Source organism: Coptis chinensis, chromosome 2 (assembly GCF_015680905.1).
Source record: "Coptis chinensis isolate HL-2020 chromosome 2, ASM1568090v1, whole genome shotgun sequence".
NCBI classification, from domain to species: domain Eukaryota; kingdom Viridiplantae; phylum Streptophyta; class Magnoliopsida; order Ranunculales; family Ranunculaceae; genus Coptis; species Coptis chinensis.
This window is the reverse complement of record NC_141457.1, coordinates 107,131,257-107,151,032: the sequence shown is the minus strand read 5'-3', so window position 1 is coordinate 107,151,032 and position 19,776 is coordinate 107,131,257. Positions and strand designations below refer to the sequence as shown.

The window sequence follows — 19,776 nt, the reverse complement described above, 5'->3', positions numbered from 1 at the left end:
AAAAGCCCTTCCTTTAGTAGTGAAATATCGCGATATATCTATCAAGATTTCAACAAGGGATACATAAATATGGCGATATGTTTAGAGATATATAAGACTGCAAATATTAGCGATATTTATGATATTGGTGATATATGGAGATATATTGCGGTATATATTTGGTGATATTTTGTATAAGTAACAATTTTAATTTAATGTTTACCATTATATTTCAAATAAATATAAATGATATATCGTGATGTCAAGAAATATCCACAATATCCGTGGAGACCCTTCATTATTTGAATTGCCGTAATAACTAATATATACGGTCTAAACACTCCATTGGGTAAGAGTTTTTGCAAAGAGAACCTAATTTTTACAAACCCATAAGAGTTTACACAACCCATTGCAAAAGCTCTAACTAATTAAATAAATATTTTATTGAGGTAATAATGTGGTTCAAATCTTATGCAAAATAAACAAAATTTCAATTTCCCTAACCTCAAACATAATAACTAAATTTCATATGTTAAAAGTTCCATAACCTGTCATTATTTACACCACAGAATATATGATACATTCCATAAATAAAATAAACAAAATCTAGGATATCTTCAACAAGTTGCACTGATCCACTGAGCAAATTATATTCATTACTCGGACTCCCAGCTATTATAGCCATCGAAACCCTGCAAAAACCTCTAATGGCGTAAAATCTAGCTGCATAACAAATATCATCAACTAACTTATCATTGTACTAAAAAAATAAGAGTAAATGAGTTGGACAAATAATAGATATCCCCACGGTGGGGATTAGCAAGTGGTATTAATTGATTAAATATATTCAAACTATTATAAGGGTACAGTTGCCTGTTTTAAATGAGTCTGAAAAACACTAGGTCTCCCCAATATTTCTCAAAAAATTTAGAAGGGTACATTTGCCACCTCCAACTATTATAATTTCTCTTACCTATTTCATGCACATCAATTTAACAAGAAAATGGGTTTTATTAAAAAGAAGAGAATGATCAAAGATTGTGAGCAACAAATGAAAGTTATAACAATATAAACCGACAACAGTGTTAAATGGAGCCATTAGATTATTTGTTAGTGGTTATTATCATAGTGATAATTTCTTTTTTCATGTTGGTAAACTCTAAGTGATTGTTTTCTAATGTCAGGTTGACATCCTTATTCTCTTAACCTACTAGACATAAATATTATGTCCACCCCAAGAATACTAAGTGAGAGAGAGAGCGAGAGAGTCGAGAGAGATGAATATGATTATTACTTTAACAAGTATTCAGTGATGAGAAAGTGGAATTACATCAAAAAAATTCTTCTTAATTATAAAGCAAGTGAAAGCAACGGGGAGCCAAGTGGCGGAATGTTTTTGTTGTTCACCAAATCAACACATTGGTTCCAAAAACTATGAGCCCACTTAATATCTTCTTCGTTTTCCAGATGCGTAACAAGGTGGCTCCAACATTTCTTTGGATTTGAAACTACAATTTCACGGCAACAACTAAGACTACCATTCAAACTCCTCGCAACTAAATTTATGTCTAGTTCATTCCCACATTGGTCACTAATATGACAATCTTTATCCATAGCTGATGATATCGTCAACCCCACCATAACAAACAGTAATCCAAGGTTTAATTTTGTATATTGGAACTTTTCCATGATCTATCTTTTTATCTTTGTCTTTTCTTTTATTGGTTAAGTTGATGTATTGCGGTGGTACAATGAGTAGACTTTGGTACCAATATATAGAGCAGAAATATATGCAATGAGAAATATAAAGCGTTTTGTAATTATTTATGTTATTAATTTGTTCGAATAATAATTTTTTCATATAACGCAATTAATACCCATCCCCACAATTACCCTACCTATTTGGTTAGTTTAATTGGTAGTTTTTGAAAAAGAATTAATTGCATGTTACTCACCGTCTTCAATGCAATGACTTGACGAAATAAGGTTCACGATTGGAAAATAACATATTTCACTTACAAGTTACGCATTTACAGCGGTATATCCGTTCACCCATTTGTAAGCAAAAAATGGGAGTTATATGATTGACTTATTTAATTGGTAAATTGGGTGTATATTGAAGTTTAATCGGAAACATGCATTAATTAAATCAAGAAACAAAATTTTCAAATTTTAGATCATTGACTTATTTATTGTCTTCTTGCCATCTACGAATTTACTTTCTACACTAATAAATTTGTGTTTCGATGGTTTCCTGCTATCTACTAGGATTTATAAGGTTGAAACTGGATGAAGTTTTTGGGCATTTTAACTCTCGAACTTCGGTTGCAACTTTCCATTTGACTTGTAGATAATTAAAAATATACAGATATTCAAAGGCAACTTTTGTACGACTTTGAAATTTTAGAGATTGTTTTGTTGAGTGAAATTTACCTAAAAGGAAAACTTTCCTATTAGCAAAGTCGACCTACAAGAACTTAGAAGTTATGAAAGTTAAAGAGGCACTCCCAGATGCTTAGTCAAACTTGATATTCATAAAGCTTTTGACATGGTGAGTTGGGAAATGGTAATTGTCATGGTATAGTCTCCAAATTTCCTAACAGAATGGTCTACTGGAGGGAAGTTTCCTAAAGCAATCCCAACACTTGCACGCCCTAAAGGAGACTCTATACAAACAAAGGGAAACCAAGAGAAAAGGAGCCTCTCCATAACGCAAAATAGAAAAGAAGAAAAGAAGAGAGAAAAGAGAGAGCTCGAGAGTAGGAACGGTGAAAGGAGAAAGGCCGAAGCTTCTTAACAAGATATATATATCTATTGGAAGAGGCAGAAACTTTTGGAGCAGCACAAGTGAACCAAAGAAGAAGAAAACAGAAGCTTAAAAGGAGAGAGAAACAAAACCACTGTCGACATACATGAGTTTATCTATCTCTTGCTTTAGTTTTTGTCTTATTATTATGATGTGTTGCTAAATCCAAGCTAGGGCTTAGATGAAGCCCTAGACTTGTGTAGGCTTTTGATGTTTCATTAGTTTATTGTTCTCAGAATTTAAAGATTCATTGATTGTTTTCATATTGATATTAGTGGTATACTTTCATTAATTATATCTTACATGTAAATTCCATGACTTGACTAGTTAATAGTTAGATAAATATTCCGTTATTATCAAAGCATTGATTTTATCGTTTACATAAACTTGTGAGAAGTCGTACTGTAAGAAGATGATTTTTGCTAGGAGTTTATATTCTCGTTTGCTGAAATTCAATCAAACCAATATATATATTTATATAAGAGCTTAATGTTCAAATCTTCAAGAAAGCTAGGGTTACCTTTTCCTCGTGCTACTTGTAATTAAAAGAGAACTTTAAACTGATTTGACTTTGATAATCTACAATAGTCTAGGGTGGATTCGAATGCCTTAGTATTCTCTCTATTAATAGTATTTAATATAAGTTTTATTATTTTCATAGTTTAACTAGCTTTAGTCAATAATTACTATTCCTATAAACAAATATAGTTCATATTAGGTTAAGTAGTATTTTAATATTCAATTGTACCCAACACGCAATCACTATGGGATCGACCTCGTATTTGCACACCTACTACAAAAGACCTTGTGCGCTTGCGAGAGTTAGTATTATAAAATAATATTTAATTAGATTGTTAATTTAGTTTGGTTAAATCTCTATCACTAACATATACATAATTGGGCACTTAAATCCTTATTTTAAAGCACTTATCACCGATGATGTTCTTATTTTTTTTGTAAAGGAGAGAGAAACTCTATCATGACTCTCAAAGACTCCTTACAAGAGTTTGGTGATGCCACAGGTCTCAAAATCAATACTCATAAAACCACTCTCCTCATTAGAGCTCTGAATCACCAAGATGTGATGTCACTAACTTCCCTTCTGGGTGTCGAGTTGATACATCCTAAAGTCAAATACCTTGGTCTTCCCCTCTTCGTTCACTTCAAGATTGGGCATTAGAGAATGCCAGCCACTAATTAGAGTCACTACTCGTATTTCTAACTGGAAAGCTAAATGCCTATATCTCATGCTGGTAAGGTGCTACTTATTCAATCTGTTCACATGACCTTTCATACATATTTGTCCAGGACCTTTATTATCCCTTTTCATGTCATTGATCAAATTGAAAGTCTACGCACTAGATTTCTTTTGGGTGGTACAAATAAAGCTTTAAATGTGAGTTGAACTAACGCTGGGTGTATATTGGATGGAAATTTCCACCAAAATCTATCAACTAATAATTATTACATACAGTATAAACACTCCATTGGGTAAGAGATTTTACAAAAATGGGTGTAATTTTTACAAATTGATATAATATAAGTTTTACACTCCATTGCAGATGCCCTAACTAAACAAATTAAAAAAATTATTTAGGTAATAATAGGGTGCAAATCTTATGCAAAATAAACAAAATTTCCATTTCAAAAACCTTGGACGTAATAACTAAATTTCATATGTTACAAGTTCCATAACCTGTCATTATTTGCACCTCATAAAATATGTTACATTCCTTAAATAACTTAAACAAAATTTAAGATATCTTCAACAAGTTACATTGATCGCTATCGAAACCCAGCAAAAAATTTGTTAGATGTGCTTAATAAGCACTCAAAACTGTAGTTTTAAATCCTTAATATTATTAAATTTTGGCCAATTATGTTTATAATAAAGAAGAGTTAGTACTGTTTATATGTTTTTGTATATTTTATGTCTAAAAGCTGATTATATGCTTAAAGACGCCATTTTTGCATGGAAAACGAGTTAAGATGATTGTTGAGAGAGTTCTATGTTTAAAATACAAGAATCAAGAAGAAAAAAGCCTTTTCAAGCCCAGTCAAAGCTGGGAAGTCAAAGTCAATTAGGAAAAAAAAATAACAAAAAGCCATTAGAACTTCAAAAGGGCGTATCTTTGGACCCGGGCCTCGGAATTGGGCCTACTTTATGTCAAAACAACCCGATGTTGCCCTAACCATTGCACAATCTATCCAGGGGATGTACTTTCATAATGTCCACAACCATTGCACGATCTATCCAGGGGATGTACTTATCTATTTTTCTAGTAGATAATGCTAAGCTATCACTACTTGTTTAAAGCGCATGTGGACATTTGTAATATATGAAATTACCTCATACTTTCTACCGTATCTTGTACAATAGATGAATGCGTGAGTCACATGAAATATGGACTAAGGATTCGACACTTACAACCACTCACTCCAAAAGGAGGGTCCGGTTACCTTAATGGTGACTTCCATAATATAAGATTAGAATGGAGTACACTAAAGAATACAATGAGTCGTTTATAGCCAGATACTCGAGACTTTATCTAATATATATGTACGTGCTGCTTATCATATATCAACAACCGAAAAAGTTATGGGTCTTTCCATAAACAACTATCACGGAAAGCACCCACAAACAAAATCAAGCACTAAGATTTTGTACGACGCTACTTAGTGGAATGAGAGTGAGATCTGATCGATTTACCTAGAACCTAATCGAGCATGCACCTTCTTTTTCTTCTTTGAACGAAATGGTGTCCAAGTGAATGATCATGAGAAAATGGATGGTTATGGAAGATACGTGGGATATGGATAAGTTTTAGAATGAAGGAATGGAAAAAATAAGAATGTGGGCTTAACACAAAACTCATTCATGGTGTAGGTCTGAATTGTCTCATATCTAAAAATGAAGGTGTCAGGTGGCTCTTTCTTTAGTGTTACTTCCTCACCAGATGGGTTTAGGAAGTCATGAAGCATAGGAGAAGCAAAATGGTCAAGTGCAAAATCAAGATTCCATTGAAAAGGCGGAGTGAGGGGAATCTAGGTGGTGGTAAATGATTGGATTTTATGAGGGATTAACTCAGTTGGATGATGGTCGAGTGTTGCTCTAGGTAGTTCTTGAGAGGGTAGATCATCATAGGCTCTTAGAAACTCATAGAATTCCTCATCTAGCTTGGTTTTATCCACATAATTATGGTATTCATCTTCATTTTTGAGAAATTCATCTATCTTGTCTATTATGAGATTGACTCTGGCCATCTCCCATAGGGTCGGAAGGCAGGTTGAAAAATTATTCCTCTATTTCAGTTATGTTCAGGGAGTCAAAATTATGATCTTTGTCTTCTTCCCTAAGAAGGGGTATCTACTAGTGTGGGGACGGCCGCACTAACATGAGAGACAAAACTCTCAATAGACTTCACTTCTCCTTTTACAGGCAAACCTAGTTGTCCATGCTTAAGTCTAAACATATTAACCTCCACAGAAAGATTTCCAAAGGAAAGAGTAATTGATCCATCCCGATAATTGATTTGGGCATTGGCGGTTGCCAATAAAGGATGCCCTAAGATGATGGGTATAGAATCATGCACAACTTCTGTGTCGAGAGTAACGAAGTCGGCTGGATAGTAAAAATCTTTAACTTTAACAAGAATATTTTCAACGACACCTTTGGGGTACTTAATAGAACGATCGGGTAACTGCAAAGTTATTTTGGTTGGTTGAAGTTTTGTTAAACCTAATTGTTTATATAAATAAAAATTGAGTAAGTTAACACTCGCCCCAAGGTTTAATAGTGCAGTTGTTGTGAAGTACTCTCCCAAGGTGACGACTAGGGTCCTTGTACTTAACGATTCCTGTTATATTCAGATACAGAGGGATATTGTTCAGGTAAAAATACTTATTTGGGTATGTTGGTTTTCCTCTTCTTAGTGCACAACTCTTTTAGAAACTTAGCGTGTCTAGGTAGACTTTTTATAGCATGTAGAAAAGGTAGGCTTATAGTAAGATTCTTAAAAACTTCCCTAATCTCATCAAAATTATCGTCCTTTTTACACACAACTAGTCTTTGGGGATACGGTGGTTTATTTCTATATTTAGCATAAGGATTTATAGTATTATTAACCCTGTCTTTATCGTTTACCCCTTTCCATCTTGGTTTCCATATTGGAACCTTTATAGGTGTAGGATCGTCAGTTTCTACTATGGGGTCTTGTGAGGTTTTCCCTTTTGGTCGAGGTTTGACTGGAACTTCTACAATTGTAGGGTCTTCAGTTTCTATGACAATATTTGGTATGGTTTCATTTTCAGCTTCCATTTGTGGGAGATCTTCAGGCATAGTCACTTTGTTATCAACTACTCTCCATGAACGAAGGGTAGTGACTGCCTGTAGTTCCCCTAAGGTTATATTACCATTACACTGAATATTGTTTACTTCGAAGGAAGTGTTTGTTGACTTAGGATTACACATTGCTTGACCTAGAAACAAGCCTGTTTGGTTATTATTTTGGTTAGGAGACATGTTAATAACCTTTTGGCCCAAAGACTACATCATTTGCATCGTTTGTTGTAGCATGTTAGAGTTTTGATCATGATGATCTCTCATCAAGTTGGAGTTTTGTTGTATAATTTGATTTTGTTTTTGCAGCAAAGTCACAACTACTTTATCTGTAGATGGTTTCACCGGTGGAGTGGTCGTAGAAGGAATGACTGGAAGTAAGGCTTGTTGAGTGTTCATGTCTAGATGTTGATAATTCTGGGTCATGGGTACTAAACCTCTATTCTGGTCACCTAAGATTCCTTGTCCTTGATGCGGAATAAAATGGTTGAAGTTTGTAGTGGGCCTAACATTTTGATTATTAAAATATGGAGGTGTGGCTTGTTGTTGTGGATTATAATTAGTGTTTTGCCTCCATTGTGTGTTAGGGTTGTGATTAAAGGTGCATACATTTTCTGGCTGTGGTGGTGGTTGTGCATAGACAAGAGGACAATAGAAGTCGGAATTCTCAAGACTAAAATAGAATTACAACAAGGAGAGTTGATGTTCATGACTGGAGTTGGTATTGCTTCTTGTTTATAAATAGAGAGGGCATCTACCTTTTTAGTGAGGGATTCAATAAAAGTTTTAAGCTCATGGTCAGGTTTAAGCTCAAACATACTGGTTGCCTTAACTGTTGAAGAAGACGAAGTGGAGTGGGAGTAATCGTTACCTCACCAGTTGCTACTTTTCTTGGATTGATCATCTAAGAAGTTATAAGCATCTATGGCTCCTTTACTTAGAAAATTACCTCCATTCATGATGTCTAGAGTCTCCTTATGGTGTTAAGATAGACCTTTGAAAAAGGCAAGAACAAATGTATCCTTTCCAAGGTTATGATGGGGACATTCTATTAGAAGATCGCGAAACGATTCCAAGCATCAGAAAAAGATTCATGTGGGTTTTGATGAAAGAAGTGAATCTTTTGAAGCATTTCATCAGTCTTCTGTGGTGGGTAGAATTGTTCCATGAATAACCCAACTAGTTTTTCCCATGTATCCACAGAGTTCGGCTTTTGTGCTGTTAGCCAAGCACCGCTTTGTCAGCTAGGGTGAAAGGAAATACCCTAAGCTTTATTTGTTCAGGTCGTACATTAGGATGATGAAATGTAGTGAGAACTTGTTGTATCCTCTGTAAGTGTTGATAAGGCTTCTCATGGTTTAAACCATGGAAAATAGGTAGTAGATTAAAGATATTATAGGGGATTCTAAAATCTCTTGTTGTATCTACAAGAACGATGTAGGACTCAGGTCCATCGTTCAAAGCCTTGTAAATGTCCGAGAGGGGTCTCTTTGCTACTTCTTCACCCATTGCTATAGATGTAGTAGTGGTGGGTGTGGGTGGTGTGGGTATGGTGATTTGTGAATTTATAGATAGGCATATGTTTTTGCGTCTATGATAAACTAACAAGGCAGGTTTATGCGTACCAGATCTTAATCTCATACAAATTTTAAGTCTAGTATGCAATCAACCTAATGAGCATGCAAAAATAGCCTGATTATTGATAGAAATATAATCCTCTTACAATAGATTTGAGGATGTAAAGAGGTGTTATCTGGAGCGTCCTTCCTATACGTATAAATAGCGCCTTTAACAGCCTTGAAGCACTTATTTTGTTACTTGAACACTTATACGAGTACGGGTCCATGTCCAAGAGCTGGATTGTGAAGCCCAGTAAAAAATGTAACCTGGTTAGTCTAAGAGGTTAAGAATAAGGGTGATGCTTTTTATTGTGGGATTCGTGTTGGGCCTGTATGTCAGGCCTATGGTCGGATGGATGGATGAGCTTTTGTATTGGATGTGGTGATGTATTAATTTCACTAAAATCTTTCTAAACCAACAGCCAGGCTACTTAAAAATTGAGGGAGGTTGTCATTGCGTGCACGTTCCTTAATTAAATAACCCCAATCCTTTAAGTTTTCTAGTCACTATATAGTATGTAAACAAATTCGGTGAATCTAGGTGGTGTGTGATGGGCTTTGGTCGTGGGTGGGCATATGAGTACTATACTGTACTCGTGAGGAAATATTAAATTTTATGAAAAAAATGTGAATTATTCTATTGGAACTAGGGGGCAAGTCGCGCCTTGAAATAGAGCAATAAAGGTGTGGGGAACACCTAGTTTGATAGAAAATTTAAGGGAGCACGGGGAGTGCTCATGGAAGGCAATTTTAAGGCGTGGGCGCACTCTAAATTAAGTACAGTCGGTTGAATTTTTTCTAGTGAGGTACTGTGGTGCAAGGAGTTGGATTGTCAACTCATATGCACTCAGATAGTAACAGAAAATTTTCAAAAAAATGCGAACAGTAAAAACAGAATGAAATTGGAAAACAGTTACATTTATACTACTAAAAAATGAGATAGTTTGTTTACTATTCACTGTTTTCCAATTTCATTACTGTTTTTACTGTTCGCATTTTTTTGAAAACTATTCACAAATTGTAAAACAAACTATTTCATTTATACTACAACGACTAAGAAATAAAAGTAATTGTCAACTAATTTATCTCAGATATCTATACATCTCACTAGTAGTTAAACAAGGATCATCATTTTAAAACTTAAAGAAATACATGCATAATAATCAAATCATCTTGAGATAAACAATTATACTATGAACTATGCTTCAAAATGCAATGACATGTTTTTTTTCTGAAACTTTTGGGTAGCGTGCCTAAGTAGGTTCTCACAAGCAATGTGTGAAGACATATAACACTCTGATCACAATCTCAATGACAATCTAAGGAAGCCGAGGTCGATCAAACACATCTACCATTTACTATTGCACCAGCCTATTCCTAATTGAGGTAGATGTCTTTATTAGGTGATACGGGGCATAGGTATTGGTTAAAGAGGGAAGAAAATGGATATTCAAAAAGACAATTTTGAGAAAATCGGGCCTTCAAAACATGTAACTAGAGAAAACCTTTGTTATTTTGCTTCTACCCCTTTTTTTCCCCATACTTAACCTTTTTTTTTTTTTTTTACTTTTGACTCCTTTTGATTCTATTTTTATAGTTCCATTTTTTTTTTTTTAGGAACTTATTTTTTATTTTTATTTTTATATTTCTTTTTCTTTTAAAATAACTAACTAATTTTTGTTTACACATGTTTTTATATTCTCTTTTATTCACTCATCCTATTTCTCAGACTTATCTAGATAGGCAGGCTGATTTTATTTTTCATTTTGTTTTATTGGATAAACGATTTTTAGATTGTGAAAATATAAATGAAAAGGCTCAGTGGGGCGACTAGCGGAAAATATATACTTCGGTCAGAATTTCTAGCTATATTGATTCAAAAGGGCCTAAATTCTCGCTTAGGATATGGGTATTATTTCCTTCTCCATGATGATATTAGTCTAGAAATCTCACGTAGTACTTGAATTAGGATATAATTTGTAGCAAGTATCATCTACCAACTAACCATTTTACTGAAAAACTAACAATAAATGAGGTAGGAAAACACAAGGCCGGTATCCCCAATGGTGGGATTTGACAGTGCGATTTTAAATTAATAAATAAATTCAAACCAATAGAGAGGTACATTTGGCTCCTTTAAATAAGGTGGAAAAAAAAATCTAGTTATTCCTAAAAAAATTCAAAATTTTTAGAAGGGTACATTTGTCTCCTTTAACTGTTCTAATTTCACTTAACTATTTCGTGCACATCAAGTTATAAGAAAATGAGTTTTATTAAGAAGAAGAGAATGATCAAAGAGTGTGAGCATTGAATAAAAAAGAAAAAAAAAACACTCTAAATCGAAGACAGTGTTAAATGGAGCCATTTTCTTATTGGTTGGTGGTAATTATTATCATAGAGATTATTTCTTTTTTCTTTTTGGTAAATTTTAAGTGATTATATTTGGGTTTTCATATAGACACCACTGATTTTACCAAGGCCACCACACACTAACCACAAAACAAGCGGGTCCTAGAATTAGGACTAAAAAGAATAATCTCTTAAAATAATTTATTAATAATCAAAACACAAAATTTCTTTTACGAATTTTTTTAATATTCAAAATCAAATAAAAAAGATTTATAAAATTTATTACTAACTGCAGATACTAATTGATTTTTTTATTTTATTTTATTTTTTAAAAATTGATTGAATTATAAAATTTATCAAACTTTGGAGGAACCCCAGCATGAAAACAAATACGTCTCATATTAATTTACAAATCAAATCCATAATCTTTTCTCCACATTATTATAGTTGAAATCTAAGCAAAACTTTTAATGAAATTATTCAATTGTTCATTTGAATATACCCATTCGTTCAATTTTTTGGAAGATGATTAAAATTTTAAATTTGTCAACATTAAAAAGGAACATTGATTCAATGGAACGTAAGATAAAACCAAACTAATCAAAATTAAACATTTTTTTTTATCAAAACATAAAAATCTTAAGTGGTACCTACTCAATTTTCAAGTGGTGCCCATTTGGTGTTAGGATCCGTTTGGATTTGTTTTGGATGTGGGCAACCCTTGGTAAAATATGTGGTGCCTTTATGAAAACCCTTGTATTTTTTTATGTTAAATTGACATCCTTATTCTCTTTACTTGCTAGACATAAATATTGTGTCCACCCAGGGAATACTAAGTGAGAGTGAGAGAGAGTCGAGAGAGGTGAATATTATTATTACTTTATCAAATGTAACAACCTCATGAAGTGGCAAGCTGTAAATAATATAAAATTTGTATAGTGAATTCACCCACTACTCTGTGTTGTACTTTTGGGTGCACTAAGATGATTAGTGTTTTGAACCCCCCATGTATGAACTTTCTAACTTGTATTACCATGGTTATCTCAACCACCTTTCCATTTGCATTTAACAACATTTGCATCTTTACGTATTAAGAGAAACTATATAGGCATATCAAACAAATATCAGGTATAATACTTTGTTCTTTAATGTACTATCCTACCTGGCTACCCTATTGTTTATAAGAGACAGCAGTTGAAAAGGGTCGGTACATTTTTTGTTTTGTAGTATATTATTTTGAATGGTATACTTGGGGTATGGCTGTACGTATCATTATTTTTTCTAGTGAGTTGTGATCACCGACCAATATGATACCACTTATTGTGTTTGGCACAAAATGGAGATATAGAAGCATCCAATGCGGGATGTTGTTTTGGAATATGATGTTACCAGCTGAACTTGTTGAAAAAGATCTAAGGATGTTGGCTACATACTTTTACTGATGTATTTACTTGCTTCCTGCATTAAAAGTATAATAATCATAATAAGAAAGTCTCTCATAATTTGGTCCTAGGCGTAGTCAACCATGATGCTTGCATCTAGTCAGGTTCTTTAACAACAACTCAGCCGATTGAACAGTTGATGTATGTCTTTAACTTACCTTGTTTCTTACTTCCATATATCCAGTATAAGATGTTTCTTAATATTATGTTGTGATTTTTGCTGCCTATTTAGGTTTATTGTTGATGAGGGTGGCCGAAGGATGTCTTTTGCTCAATACTTCCATGATAAGTATAATGTCAAGCTGCGGTATGGTCATTGGCCAGCCCTTCAAGCGGGAAGTGGTTGGTACTCATCTCTTCCTTTTGTTCCCTACATGTCATATACATGAGTCTGTAATCCTATGTTTCCCAATTGCCTTGGTGCTTCTAATTCAGAAGTGTGTTTGGATGCAGATGGCTTTGCATACTTATTATAAAAATGACGTCTTCTATAAAGAATTCGGGATTGAAGTGATTCCCTAATTGGTAGTAATTCAGAATGCAAGGGTGTTACCTGCACCAATGGTAATTATGCTCTAGTATATTCTTGTTATTTACTTCTAATTTATGGTGCTTAGGTAATATGTTATTATTTTTTTTTTGTTTATTCCAGTGTAATAAACAATGAAAAACCCCATTTGGTTAAGAATCCCCATGTTTATAGAAACCCATTATTATAAACCCCATGTTAAACGTTATTCCAGTATACGTAATGAACAATGAAAAACCCCATGTTTGTAGAACACCATTTTCATAAACCCCCATGTTTGTAGAAACACTATTTCTATAAAACCCTATGTCTCATGTTTGTATGTAGAAACCCATTTTCATAAATCAAGGCCTAATGTTTGTAGACAGGGGCGGCTCAAGGCAATCGGGGGCCCTAAGAAAAGTTCCAATAAAATTGTTACATCTTATAGATCGATATGATTTGTTTACGTTATTTTATATGAATGCAAACGCTTAGTTTATTTAACAAAAAATTTAGAATATAACAATTATTGTAAAAATTGATCCTAACATTTTCTTTTTTCTTTCTTGAATAGTCTCCCCCACAAACATTTTTTTTTTATAAAAAAAAATTTAGAAGATAGCAATTATTATAAAAATTGATCCTAACATTTTCTTTTTTCTTTCTTGAATAGTCTCTGCACAAACTTTTTTCTTTAATTGAAATTTATTGATAAAAAGAATAGAAATACAAAGTGAAGTAGAAACATAGGAGTGTTGTGAGGGACATCCTCACATACAGAGAGATCTAAGACAAAACACCATAAATACATGAGGAAGAGTGGAAGAATAAAAAAATGTCCTACACCTACAACATCGTAGCAGATCATGGCCAAACAACAATGTCACAAACTTGAAATTTAAATAGATTTATTTAACAAAGAATTACACAAGAGAGAGAGAGAGAGAGAGAATTATACACCAAATTAAACAATATATAAAACCAAATAAAGCAAAAGAATGATAGAGATAAGATTGAAGTGTTGGCTTCAATTTGATAAATTGTCATAGGGTGATGAAGAAGTTTAATTAGTTATGAAGGTGTGCCTATTTATTTATTGGAGAAGGTAAAAACGCGAGGGAAACGAAAGGGTTTAATGTGATTTTATAATTTCCAATTTTCCAATGTAAAACCGTTTATCTAACTGATTAAAATAAATGAAAAAACAAATAGTGAGCTTTTTTTTCACAATAAAACAAGAGTCATGTTACTGCTAGACCCTGATTTGTGTTGGGCAGACCCCGAGTTGGGCCGGGGTCTGCCCATTGTGTTGGGCGCAACTTCGAACCATACACCCCCACCAAACCACGCAACAAACCGAGAAACCGGCAATACCAATTACCACCCTTCGCCAAATTCACAAAAAATCGCAAAAAGACCTACCAAAACCAAAAACAAAAAATTGGCTCGTCGAATTCACAAAAAAACCTACCAAAAACCAAAAATTCGCTTTGTGTTCTCCCTCTCGACAGACCCCATCTTCCAGGTGAACTCCAAAAGCTTCTTCTCGCACGCACTTTCAAAGGTATTTTCTCTAAAAAATTAGTGTTTTTTTATATTTTTGCTAGCATATTATCAATCGCTCGTCTTCTTCACTTGATGAAACCTAAAAAATACTTTCAAAGCTCTTGTATTTTGTCTTCTTCAATGCAACCTATTTTAATCACCACTCGTCTTCTTCACAATTTGTTCTAACAATTGCCTACCATGAATACTGGTTCGAGAGCATGATTTTTGCTCTCCCTCTTTAATGGAGATGAATTTCTAAATGAAGCTGAACCTTGTTTCCAAGAAGCAGTTGGTATATCAAATCCCACCACCCCACCTATTTTTTTCAAAGAAGAAGCCAACCTTAGTCTTTGTGGTGATACAGAATGAGACCTATGATGCTATTTTTGCTGTCCATGTTCATTGCTAAGTTTTAGCTGTGACATTTCTTCTTTGAGACTTGCATTCCCAGTTTCTAAGTCATGGATCTTTTTCAATAACTCATCTGTTGGTGAGGCGTTCATGTTTTTGCATGAATTGAAAACCCAATGAAGGTTTTTGTCTGAAACTTAATGAACTATGATGGCCGACCTTGTATATATGTTGTTTGTGAACTTTACAAATGTTTTATGATATTAATTTTTATTATTTCTTTGCTTCTTATCATTCATGATCCCTGTTTTATGGTGATTTAAAGTGTATCAGTTGTCTTCTTTATCTAAAATAATATTGACAGTAGTTCATCTCATCTTGCAAGTTGACAGTAGGAGTAACCTCATTGCTTTCGTTGTTGCACAAGTAAAACAATGTTGCATGTACAACTTGGTGCTCAGGCAAATGCTCCCCTTGTCACACCTTAGAACCTAGTTATGTTTCGAGGAACAACTCATAGTGTGAATATGCATATGCCTTTTTACAGCCCTTTTAACTATATTACAGTGAACTAGTAAAGTGCCTTATCTACTTGAAAAATTGATACCTATAGTTCTATGCTCTTATTGCCTTCTCTTTGTTGTTGTTTTTTACTGAGTTTCCTTAGTTCTGACTACTTTCCTGTTTAGGTTTGCTGTGAAGCTATTGTAAATGTACCAATGTGGATTTTACGTTTACAGCATTACCAATTTACTTATTATTCATTTATTTTTGGTATTTTGTAACAATGCCTCAAACAAAGAATGTGAAGAATGTAGCAAAAAGTGTTTTCACGGGTGCTAAAAAGTTGTTAGGTGGGGGGAGTAGTAGTTCGGGTCGCGGTGACTCGCCTGAGAAAAAGAGAGGAAGGGGAACAACCACCTCGGCATCAGTCCGTAGAGGGGATCGGAAAGCGGATGATTCCAGTAATGTAGTTGTAAGTGGTGTAGAGTTAGGAAATCAAAAGAGAAGAAAGGAGACAGTTCCGAGTGATGTAGATGTAGATGTAGATGTAGATGTAGATTTAGATTTAGATGTAGATGACGATGATGTAAATATGAATTGGGGGAAGAGTATAGTTGTAAGTCATGGTGATGGTGAAGAAGATGACAAAGCGGTGTTAGATGTCAACTAAGTCCAAACGGTGTGGCCATGCCGTTTGGAACTAAGGCCAAACGGTGTGGCCATGCCGTTTGGACTTTGAACTTGCAAAAAAAATGGCAGTACCAAACGGTGTGGCCATGCCGTTTGGGACAAAGTCCAAACAGACACGCCATTTTTTTTGCAAGTTCAAAGTCCAAACAGACACGCCATGCCGTTTGGGACAAAGTCCAAACAGACACGCCATTTTTTTTGCAAGTTCAAATCCAAACGATATGGCCACACCGTTTGGACTTAGTCCCAAACGGTGTGACCACACCGTTCAAGAGGCAAAAAAACAGATCTTTTGTGTTTTGGCAAAAACATTGCGTACTGCATTAGATTTTTGTGTTTTGGTAAATAACATTGGGATTTTTGTGTTCTGCATTAGAGATACTAATAGAGATAACATTGGGACATTAGAGATAACATTGGGACAATGTTCTGCATTAGATTATTAATAGAGATACTTTGATGTGACAAATTAAAATGCGCAAATTGTCGGAGAGCACAAGAAGAGCCATTGAATGGATATAAACTGAGATCTAAGCAAAGCACATACGCGCAGCCCTGGTAAGTAGTATAACTATTTACTCCACTGACAGCAGACGTCCTATTAAAATCAATGCCTGCTAATAGCAGAAACATAACCAAAGGCAATGTGACATGAAATACATGAAACCCTAGGATCTTAGGTGAACATGAAAAGAATGACAAGTCCAAAGCAAGATCACTATCATTTCATATTTCAACAATGTGACACCATGTGAAATACATTGTCTGAATTACTGAACATAAAGCTAAGTTGCTACATATCAACACCTTGCACTTACAAAAGAGTCCTAACATAACATTTTTTGACTACAAAGAGATTTCCAATCTAACTTTCTGACTTTATCTCCTTCCTGCAAAACAAAAAAAATTGAATAAACAGATCAGTCAAGCAAAGTTAAATCAAACTGCTTTATTAAGGTCTGACAGAAAAACTAACCTCTCCACTTGCTTCCTCATGTTCACCATCTTCCGCCACCACCATTTGCCTAATTACCCCCCAATAAAAACACATGAATCAGTATAAATAGTACCACATATGTCAAATCCAACACCAAATCTAGAAACCTCATTGACTGGAAAACTCTTGAACTTAAGTCATGATCAACTCTCAAAAGAACAAAGAAAGACAAATGCCAATAAACACTCCCCGCATCATCTCAACTAACACAAACTGAAAAGTAAAGCAAAACCCGCATAATCTCAAATGCCAATAAACACTCCCCGCATCATCTCAACTAACACAAACTGAAAAGTAAAGCAAAACCAGCATCATCTCAAATGCCAATAAACACTCCCCGCATCATCTCAACTAACACAAACAAACCATTTCCATTTCCAACACTCGTCCCAACACAAGATAAAAGGAGGTAAACTAACCAAACTAACCACTAAACCCTAAACTAACCAAACTCAACATACCTAAATCCTATGCTCCTTCACGATATCGTCCGCCAATGAACTTGCACCGGGTCAAATTGTATGCCTCCATGAACTCGTTCTGTGCATCCTCTGGAATCGCAGTCCCACCCAATTGCAGGCCTTGATTGAGCAAGCGAGAAATTTCATTGACGACGGGGTGCTGTCAAAATTAAAACACAAAACTACATTAGTATATACATTTACATTTATAAAATACCAAAACAAAACAAAACAAAAATTAACGTTGTAAGATATTAACTCACCAGATTATGATATGGAAGACTCTGTAGGGAGTAGTGACTAAGATGATCAGGGTTTATCATTCGAATATGACTATTGTTTTCGTACCAACTCATGTATCTACTAATACACTCCCATGGATAAGACGGAATGGGTCCTCGTTGTTCAAGTTGAATCAAGTGATTCTGCCAATTACTCCAGTAGGAAGACGCAATATTAAATTTCACATCATACCCGCGTCCGGAAGTAGTTCGCGTCGAGGTCTTTGGTTTTGGGGGATCTGAGGGTACAAACTGCATATGACCCAACTGACGCACAACCCTCGCAACATTGTACTGCTCGACATTATCAAGAAAGCATATAAATCCCTCGAAAAATGCTATTTCATCCACCGGCCGTGTAGCTCGGACTTCAACATAAGGATACCATTCAACTCACAAATAGCATATGATCGAGGAAATTAATCATTAATCACATACTAATAATATTAATTAATAAATAAAACTATTTACATACAAAAATGCTTACATCGGTACAAGTCATATTATCAATGGTGGCTCGGGTATACTTCAATGCAGCTGTTGTGCTAGCATAAAAAGACTGAGTAACTGAGTACCTATTAGCACGGGACATGCTCAAATGATAGTCCTCATTTGGGTATGGCCTGAACACTGGGAAGTACTCATAAATCCATGCCTACATTAATATAGACACCGAGTTAATATTGTAATAGATAGATAAAATTGACATTGAAAAGAAAAACAAAAAAACTAATACCTGTAGGAGAGTGAAATAGCCTGAAACACCCTTCACCTTGGCACTTGTGGCAGTCCCAAGACCCCTCGCAAGTAAGCCCGGTAAAGCACCCCACGCGTAGTCTCGATCTCGCAAATTTCGAAAAGCGCCTCGGATAACAAACGGGAACTGCAGTTCCAGATGCGATGGGTGAAGGCGGTACATCCAAAGAAAAATAACGGATAAGCTCTCACAAAAGAACTGCACCTCTTTTTGGGTTGACGCCTTCTTCACAACAACCCCATTTTCATCACGTAAATCTTCATCTCTTACCTTCCCAGCAAACTGCTTCATCAAGAAATCCATCCTAACTTTGGAAGTGAACTTATTGGATTTCATCTCCGCATCTATCTTATCCATGGGTATGCCAAGATTTTTGTGGAGGAGTCTTTTTGTCTGTTCCAAGGTCAAATCAGTGTCCCCAGTCACTGCTTTGCCTCTGATCGGAACTCCTAAGAGTTGGGAAACATCGTCCAACGTGATTGTCATCTCGCCCCACGGCATATGAAACGTGTTGGTCTCTGGATGCCACCTCTCCACAAACGCAGAGACCAACACAGGATCCTGATGCCTGTATACACCTAAGACCAGAGCACATAAGCCGGTCCTTTGAAGCTCCACGTGAAAAGTAGAACAGTCTGAACACTCTCCTCTGATATCCCATTGTACCAACTTGTTTAGGTACCCATGGCACTTCAACACCCCTTGCTCCGCCTAAAACAACAAAAACTTAGTATTAATGTATGCACAAGTTTCGTAATACAAAATTTAAATACTAATAGACACTATATGATAATATTACCTGCCCCTCCCAAACATCATCGAGCCACCAATGCAATCGCATAGTCATACAACAGATGTGACACACAAGGGCCACCTCCATAAACACCTCTCTTGAACTCCAAGTCATTGTTAGACTTTCTCACAATATTCACTGGAGGTACAGGTACATGGACTTCCTCGTCATCCTCGTCATCCTCCTCCTCCTCCGCGTCCTCTTCCTCCTCGTCAGTCTCCTCTTCTGCATCATCAACACCCTCTTCTTCACTATCAGCATGACTTAGAACTACACTCTTCCCACGATCCATATTTACGTCATTGTCATCTACATCTACATCTACATCTAAATCTAAATCTACATCTAC

The 19,776-nt window shown here is 35.1% G+C and overlaps 1 long non-coding RNA gene across 1 annotated transcript; it reads right to left on the bottom strand.

Moving 5' to 3' along the window:
- Positions 1–16,839: 16,839 nt before the first annotated feature.
- Positions 16,840–18,264, bottom strand: LOC147520213 (uncharacterized). The gene is made up of 4 exons (XR_015214388.1): positions 17,860–18,264; positions 17,597–17,756; positions 17,115–17,163; positions 16,840–17,028 (listed from the first exon to the last, which is right to left on the bottom strand). It is a non-coding gene; the product is annotated as an uncharacterized LOC147520213 (long non-coding RNA).
- Positions 18,265–19,776: the final 1,512 nt, after the last annotated feature.